Source organism: Amblyraja radiata, chromosome 38 (assembly GCF_010909765.2).
Source record: "Amblyraja radiata isolate CabotCenter1 chromosome 38, sAmbRad1.1.pri, whole genome shotgun sequence".
In the NCBI taxonomy this organism is placed as follows: Eukaryota; Metazoa; Chordata; class Chondrichthyes; order Rajiformes; family Rajidae; genus Amblyraja; species Amblyraja radiata.
Window position 1 is genome coordinate 8,344,313 of NC_045993.1, and position 9,581 is coordinate 8,353,893.

The following is a 9,581-nucleotide window of genomic DNA, read 5'->3' on the forward strand; positions in this document are numbered from 1 at the left end:
GCCATTCAATCATGGCTGATCATCTTCAAGTCCCATTTCCAGAGTCTTGGACACAACAAACCAGACTGAAGTCCCGATGTGCTACTGAAGTAGCCTTGTATTGTTGTGGTTCATAGAAACATAGAAAATAGACGCAGGAGTAGGCCATTCGGCCCTTCGAGCCATGGCTGATCATCCAAAATCAGTACCCCATTCCTGCTTTTTCCCCATATCCCTAGATTCCGTTAGCCCTAAGAGCTAAATTCCTTATGTTTGGCGTGAAATTAAACCAAGGCCTTAATGTGTGCAAAATAAAAATCATTGCTGCTCTTTAAAAAAATCAAGAGGAAAAATCTTGTCGATAATTTATGCCCCGGCAGAGTTTAGTAGTGTTGATGGTGTTTAGGATTTTGCTCTGAGCACGTTTCCTATGTATAAACAGCCACTACAATTTAAAATTCCATCGAGATCTTCCAAAGCTGTCGAAATGGCAGTTTTGATCACTTTCACTGGATCATCCAGTTTCTCACACCAGTCTAAATATTGAAGGGGGGGGGGGGAATCAAAAAAAATCTTGCCTGATCTTTAAGGGCCTGTCCCACTTGCGTGTTTTTTTTTCGGGCGACTGGCCGGCACCCGTCATAGTCGCAGCAGGTTGCCGAAAATTTTCAACGTGTTGAAAATCCAGCGGCGACCAGAAAAAGGTACGACTCTTTGGGCGACCTCTCACGACCATACAGGAGTCACCCTCGCGACATGTCGCGGGGTGACTCCTGTATGGTCGTGAGTAATCGCGTGTAGCTGGGTGACTCCTGTATGGTCGTGAGTATTCGCCCAAAGAGTCGTACCTATTTCTGGTCGCCGCTGGATTTTCAACACGTTGAAAATTTTCGGCAACCTGCTGCAACGATGACGGGAGCCGGCAAGTCGCCGAGAATAAATGCGTAAGTGGGACAGGCCCTTTTACCGTGGCTTTCGGTTCCTTTTGCACAGAGAGAAAAAAAATTTAAAATCTGTACATGATATTTCCTGCAAAGGCCGTGTTCTCTATATTGTCTGTCAACTTTTTAAACAACTGAAATCTTTGTGATTAATGTAGATCTTCCAAGTGACTCAGCACTCCGCATTTAGAGATACAAAAATATTTTGTCATCTAGGAGGCCCTCGGTCCGATAATTTGATTTATATCTTTAAGGGAGAGATTCGATTCAGTTATTTTGCAATCCAAAGTTGGCTCTCAATTGGGCACTCGTGCTTCGAGGCGAAGACAGAATGAACCTCCTTTAAAAAACATATATATATATTATATATATGTATAATGTATATATTTATAACGCATTATGTATGTCTTGTATTAAAGTAAAGAAAAATTGTGGAAGTTGTACGACCCTTTCTGGAGACGGGGGTTGAAAGGGTGCGACTTGGGTCAAGATTGTTGTGTCGTTCTGCACCTGCACAAATAAAACTAGAACATGGTGCAGTGGAGCACTATAGCAGGCCCTTCGGCCCACAATGTCTGTGCCTAACACGAGGCCAAGTCCAATTCTTACCTGCCCGTACTTAATCCATATCCCTCCATTCCCTGCGTATGCCTACCCAAAATACCACTGTCATATCTACCTCCACCACCATTCCCAGCACATTTTGGGCGGCACGGTGGCGCAGCGGCAGAGTTACTGCCTCACAGCGCCAGAGACCCCGGTTCGATCCTGAGGTCGGGTGCTGTATGTACAGAGTTTGTACATTCTCCCATTGTGACCTGCGTGGGTTTTCTCCGGGTGCTCCGGTTTCCTCCCACACTCCAAAGACTACAGGTTTGTGGATTCATTGGCTTCTGTAAATTGCTCCTAGAGCATAGACTAGAATGAATGAATGAATGAATGAATGAATGAATGAATGAATGAATGAATGAATGAATGAATGAATGAATGAATGAATGAATGTATGAATGAATGAATGAATGAATGAATGAATGAATGAATGAATGAATGAAAACTTTATTGTCATTCAGATAATGTACGGGTAATCTCTGGTTAGCGTGAAGCTGGTGGGCCGAAGTGCCTGTTTGGCTGTTTCTCTGCACCAGGGGGTCGGCAACCTATGGCCCACGGGCCGGATCCGGCCCCTAACCCGAAATCATCCGTCCCGCAGCGTAGGCGTGTTTATTTTCAGTTAGTTTTCGCGACCAGGGAACTGTAGCCAGTCCCGGGACAGGCCTAGCCGCTCACAGAGTAGATGTGGATCTATCTATGAGGTGGCGCCATCTATCTGTGAACGGACAACGCCACCTCATAGATGTGGCCCCCCATCCACTCACGGACATGGGTCCTGGCCCCTATTTAGAACAAGGTTGCCGACCCCTGCTCTAAACCAAACTAAACTAAACACACAGCAGCATGTTCATTGCACTCATCACCCTCTATGCAAGAAAAACCTGCCCTGCACCTCTCACCTTAAAGGGGCTGTCCCACTTGGGAGACCTAATTGGCGAGTGTAGAAGAGTTTGAAAAAATGACATGTTGAAGACCTCCTTCGACTATGTTGAAGACCTCTTTCGACCTCTTTCGAATATATTCAAGACTAGCTTTGACTAACTATGACTAACTAGGACTCACCTCGGGAAAATTGGACACCGAATAGTGGAGAGTGAAGACGACCTCCTTCGATCTCCTTCATCTTCCCTTCGACTATGATGAAGACTATCTACGACTACCCTCGATTACCTACGACTAACATGCCGACCTGCTACGACTAAACCTACGAGTAAAAAAAGTATCGATTTTTTCCATGGCGACCTTTTTTTACTCGCGGGCATTTTTTAACATATTGAAAAAACCCGCCGCGACCTAGCTGAGGCCTCGAGTACGCGGAGACCACACTCGAGCATGAAGGAGAGTTATGAAGACCTCCTACAACCTCGTGTCGACCATGCTGCAAGTATGAGTCGAGGGCAAACTCGCCAGAACTCGCGGATTAGGTCGACCAAGTGGGACAGCCATGCCCACTAAAGCTGTGCCCTCTAGTTTGATTTTTCCTTCCTGGATTTTTCCATAGTTTCTGTCTATCCAGTCTTATGACTCCGATCATTTCATATACTTCGATCAGGAATCAGTGGGAGCAAGTTGACAAGCCCCCCAAAATGAACCAATCTTGTCTGCCTGCCTGCCGATACTATTTTTCTCAGAAAGTTGCTGAGAAATTTCTATAATGTCTCCCCATCAGCCAAAAGTATTTTCACTCCACTTAAGAGAGACACTAAATGCTGGAGTAACTCAGCGGGACAGGCAGCATCTCTGGAGGGAAGGAATGGGTGGCGGTTCAGGTTGAGACCCTTCTTTAGACGGACTTGAACAAAGAGGGTTTGTCACCAAGTCAACTTTGGTTGGATGGCATCGACGATCGCAGTGTAAGCATTTTTCTATGAGCTGCAGATAATGAGTTGCTTGCAACCAGACTTTGTCAGAGAAGGAGTGGTGGTATTTGTGTTATTCTCTCAAACAGCCCAGGAGTCATACAGCGTGGAAACAGGCCCTTCAGGCCCATTATTTCCATGCCGAACACCAACTACCCATTTACATTCATCTTACATGATCTCATTTTTTCGACCTCCCTGTCCTGGGTCTCCTCCATGGCCAGAGCGAGCAACACCGGAAATTGGAGGAACAGCACCTCATATTCCGCTTGGGGAGTCTGCATCCTGGGGGCTTGAACATTGAATTCTCCCAATGTTGTTAGCCCTTGCTGTCTCCTCCCGTTCCTCAGCCCTCCTCCTGCTTTTTCCCTTCTTCGCCCTGCCCCCCCCCCCACCCCCCATCAGTCTGAAGAAGGGTTTCGGCCCGAAACGTTGCCTATTTCCTTTGCTCCATAGATGCTGCTGCACCTGCTGAGTTTCTCCAGCATTTTTGTGGCTAGATGCAGGAAGATTGCTCCCGATGTTGGGGAAGTCCAGGACAAGGGGTCACAGCTTAAGGATAAGGGGGAAATCCTTTAAAACCGAGATGAGAAGAACTTTTTTCACACAGAGAGTGGTGAATCTCTGGAACTCTCTGCCACAGAGGGTAGTCGAGGCCAGTTCATTGGCTATATTTAAGAGGGAGTTAGATGTGGCCCTTGTGGCTAAGGGGATCAGAGGGTATGGAGAGAAGGCAGGTACGGTATACTGAGCTGGATGATCAGCCATGATCATATTGAATGGCGGTGCAGGCTCGAAGGGCCGAATGGCCTACTCCTGCACCTAATTTCTATGTTTCTATGTTTCTATGTGTACCCTCATTTTTTATTAGCTTAGTTTAGAGACACAGCATGGAAACAGGCCCTTCAGCCCATTAAGCCCATGCCGAACATCAACATTTACATTAATCCTAGCATTAATCCCATTTTTAATTAGTTTAGTTAATAGTAGCGTGGAAACAGGCGTTTCGGCCCACTGAGCCCGCGCTGATTAACGATCACCCATATCACATGCCTTGCATCCTATACATGAAGAGCAATTTACCAAAGCCAATGAAACAACAAATCGGCACGTCTTTGGAACAGGATCTAAAGGCAGGATCGAACCCGGGACTCTGGCGCCGTGAGGCAGCAGCTCTCCCCGCTGCTTTTACCTTTAGATGTTTTAGCAACCTCCACTCTAATCCTCTGTCAAGCTGATGAGATGCCTGCAGGATATTCTCCGCTAGGTTCTCCTCCCTGCTGCAGTTAATCCAGCCCGAATACCTACACACGCTACAGAGCAGTCCACATAGGACTTGTGCACGGATTATGACAGAGTCCCACTTTCACCTCTAACATCACTTTCACCTTCATACACAGTGAATGGTAGGGCTCTGGGGATTTGGATGAGAACATACATTAGCAAGTTTGCTGATGATACATAAGTGGGTGGTTTTGCAGATCGTGAAGATGGTTGTGGAAAATTGCAGCAGCATCTTGATCGATGGCCTGTGGAATTGTTGATGGGATTTAATACAGAGCAATATGTTGTGTTGCATTTTGTGAAGTCTAACATAGGCAGGACCTACGCAGTGAATGGTAGACCTCTGGGGAATGTTGTAGAGCAGAGGGATCTAGTAGTGCAGGTGCATGGTTCCATGAAGGTGGAGTAACAGGTAAATAGGGTGGTCAAACAGACTTTTGGCACTTTGTCCTTCATCAATCAGAGTATTGAGTATTGAGTACAGAAGTCGGGAGGTCATGTTGCAATTGTATAAGACGTTGGTGAGGCCACATTTAGGGTATCGTGTTCAGTTCTGGGCACCATGTCACAGGAAATATGTTTAGCTGGAAATGATGCAGAGAAGAATGACGAGGATGTTGCCAGGACTCAGGGCTGTGAGCTATAGGGAGAGGTTGAGCAGGCTAGGACTATTTCTTGGAGCGCAGGAGAATGAGGTGTGATCTTATTGAGGTCTACAAAATCATGAGAGGAATAGATCGGGGAGCTCAGAGTCTCTTTCCCAGAGTAGGGGAAACAAGAACCAGAGTACATAGTTTTAAGATGAGGGGGGAGAGATTTATTAGGGATAATTGAGGGGTAACGCACATGCACATGCACACGCACACGCACACGCACACATACACTCGCACACGCACATGCACTTGCAATGCACAAATACACACATGCACGTAGAAACATGCGCGTGCACACGCGCACACACACACTCGCACACACACATGCACACACACACATTCACTCACTCACACAGACACACACACACACACACACACACGCACACACACACACACACAGACACACACATTCACTCACTCACACGCACACACACACACACACGCACACACACACACGCACGCACACTCACGCACACACACACTTGCACGCACATACACACACAGATATAAACGCAGGAATGCAGACATGACATGAGTTTAGAGGAACAGCATGGAAACAGGCCCTTCGGCCCACCAAGTCTGCACCAACCAATGATCGCCTATACTATTGTGGGGTGGGGGAAGGAAGTCCACAAGATATGCCTTGAATGTGGGGTAACTAATGATTTGGGGCGGTGGAAGATGCAGGATATTAGACATTGGTGAGCTGGAAGCATCAGGGTTTATTAAATATTGAGCTCTACTTGTGATATTGGAGTGACATCCTCCTTCGAGGATCAGCCATGCAGGAGAATGATTGTACCACCTTGAAGGCTTTATGAAGATGCGAGATGTGACTGTGTAATCTGCAGCGCGCAAGAGGCAGACACAGTGAGCAGATGGAAGCGGAGTAGTTATGAATATATTTTGGCTATTCATAAACTCTAATTTGTTTTTGCAAGGAAGCTTGAAATAACTGTTGACCCTTCAAGACATAGATTCTGCTTGTTAAATTGAAAGCTGGCGGAACAAGTATAGGCAATATCTGAAGTGGATCTGCTGTTACCAGCATTTTTTAGGCTTAAAACGACATTTCAGAAGTAATTTCCTACTTGACAGGAGCATGATGTCTTTATGTTAATATTGTGTTGTGAATATTAAGATGTGAAATAGCCCTTTGGTCCTGCAGGGGATATTTACACACAGCAACATGTTGTATAGAGTCCACTTCACAATACATCTTCCCTGTGAGTTGTGGCCATTTCAACCACTTGATATACACTGGCTCACAGACCGAACCCTTCCAGCAGTAGTTTTCTTTCCTGATGAGTCAGGGTGGCGCAGCGGTAGAGTTGCTGCCTCACAGCGCCAGAGGCCCGGGTTCCATCCTGACTACGGGTGCTGACTGTACAGAGTTTGCACGCTCTCTCCGCGACCCGCGTGGGTTTTCTCCAGGAGCTCCGGTTTCCCCCCCCCCACACACACACACACTCCAGTCTCCACCCCAAAACGTCACCCATCCTTCTCTCCAGAGATGCTGCCTGTCCCGCTGAGTTGCTCCAGCATTTCAAGTCAAGTCAAGTCAAGTCAAGAGAGTTTATTGTCATGTCCCCCAGATGGGACAATGAAATTCTTGCTTTGCTTCAGCACAACAGAATATAGTAAGCAAAAATACAGGACAGATCAGTTTTTTAAGAATAAGGGGTAAGCCATTTAGAACGGAGACGAGGAAACACTTTTTCTCACAGAGAGTTGTGAGTCTGTGGAATTCTCTGCCTCAGAGGGCGGTGGAGGCAGGTTCTCTGGATGCTGTCTAGAGAGAGCTTGATAGGGCTCTTAAAGATAGCGGAGTCAGGGAATATGGGGAGAAGGCAGGAACGGGGCACTGATTGGGGATGATCAGCCGTGATCACATTGAATGGCGGTGCTGGCTCGAAGGGCCGAATGGCCTACTCCTGCACCTATTGTCTATTGTTTATTGTCTAATACAGTGTCAGTCTCAGGTTTGTGGGTGAATTGGCCCTAATGTGCAGGGAGTGGATGGGAAAATGGGATAAGGTAGAACTAGTTTGTGAACGGGTGATGAGTGGTCGGCGTGGACTCTGTGGGCCGTAGACCCTGTTTCAATGCTGTACCTCTCAGCTACACTAGTCATCCGTAGGAAAGCCAGGCGGCCACAGAGAGAACACAAACCTGCACCGAAGACAGACACAAAAAGTCTGGAGTAATTCAGTGGGCCAGGCAGCATGTCCGGAGAAAAGGAATAGTTGACGTTTCGGGCCAAAACCCTTCTTGAGACTGAGGAAAGGGGAAACGAGAGATATGGACGATACTCATGAGAAATGAACGGAAGATATGAGAAAAAGCAACGATGATCAAGGAAGTGTGAGGCACACTATTGGCGATTGTCGGGCGCGGATTAGGTGACAACGAGGGTGCAGAGGAACTAAACAGCACGACAATGAAACTAGTATGGTTGACAAAAGTGCTGGAGAAACTCAGCGGGTGCAGCAGCATCTATGGAGCGAAGGAAATAGGCAACGTTTCGGGCCGAAACCCTTCTTCAGACTGATGGAACTAGTATGATGACTAAGGTGGGGGAGGGACGGGAAAACAGGGGATGCAAGAGTTACTTAAAGTTAGAGATATCAATATTCAAAGATAGAAGCAGAATGCTGGAGTGACTCAGCGGGACTGGCAGCATCTCTGGAGAGGAGGAATGGGTGACGTTTCGGGTCGAGACCCTTCTTCAGACTGAATTAGACAGCACCAGAGGCCCGATCCTGAGACAGTGAGCTGCCTGTACAGAGTTTGCACCTTCTCCCCGTGGCCTGGGTGGGTTTTCTCCCAGATCTTCGATTTCCTCCCACACTCCAAAGACATGACAATAGACAATAGACAATAGGTGCAGGAGTAGGCCATTCGGCCCTTCGAGCCAGCACCGCCATTCAATGGCTGATCATCCCCAATCAGTACCCCGTTCTCAGTACCTGCCTTCTCCCCATATCCCCTGACTCCATTATTTTTAAGAGCCCTATCTAGCTCTCTCTTGAAAGCATCCAGAGAACCGGCCTCTGAGGCAGAGAATTCCACATGAAGGTTTGTAGGTTCATTGGCTTGGTATAAATGTAAAGAAAATTGTCCCTAGTGGGTGTAGGATAGTGTTTATGTGCGGGGGTCGCTGGTCGGTGCGGGCTCGGTGGGCTGTATATCGAAGCTAAGCTATAAAAAACGAATATTAACTCTGCATTAAAAGAACATTCAGAGTTAGCGTAAAACACATTTCAGGAGGAGCAGAGTTTGTGAAGTTTGATGCGTGAACTTCTCATCTCTCCGGTAATCTCAAGGCCACCGCTTTCCCCATTAACGTGGAGTTATTGTAGCCAAACCTCAACCCTTGCCATTAAACACACCCGCTGAGACAAAACGAAATGAAGGCGTACATAAAGGAGAGCAGGTCAGAACAAGTCTGCATTCACTCGTTAAGTCCTGCTTATTCCATCGGAGTTCTTACCAGTAATGAAAAAGACAAGTCAAATTATGTGAAATCAATAGGCTGGCCCGGGCTCATTTTTTTTTCCAATTCTCTGGCGTGAAATGACTGACTTCTCTTTATTGCGGATAAAAATCCGCTTTACAAAGGCGGTGAGCGGAACAAAAACTTAATTCATGAGTTTATCTCCAAGCACAAGATAACAAGTGCGGGCGGTTAACACTGTGCCTCCAAGCTCGTGTTTATTATTTTAATATTAGAGGCTTTTCACAGCTTGGTTACACGGTTAATCGAGCTTGGAGATAGACACAAAATGCTGGAGTAGCTCAGCGGGTCAGGCAGCATATCTGGAGGACATGGATAGGTGACGATTTGGGTCAAGACCGTTCTCCAGGAAGGGTGTTCAGGTTGTGGGCATTAGTGGCTCATATCTCCAGGGTCCTGACCCAAGACCTGGTGCTATGGTGAAAATTATCAATTGTCCCAAACGTGTAGGATTCACGATCACCCCGTACACGAGCACTATCGTATGCACTAGGGACAATTTACTATTCACCGAAGCCAATTAACCTACAAACCTGCACGTCTTTGGGATGTGGGAGGAAACCAGAGCACCCAGAGAAAACCCACGCGGTCACGGGGAAAGGGTACAAACTCCGTACAGACAGCACCCGTAGTCAGGATCGAACCTGGGTCTCTGGCGCTGTAAGGCAGCAACTCTACCGCTGCACCACCGTGCCACCCTTTCTTTAAGATATTGGCCTCAAGATTTAAAGCAAAT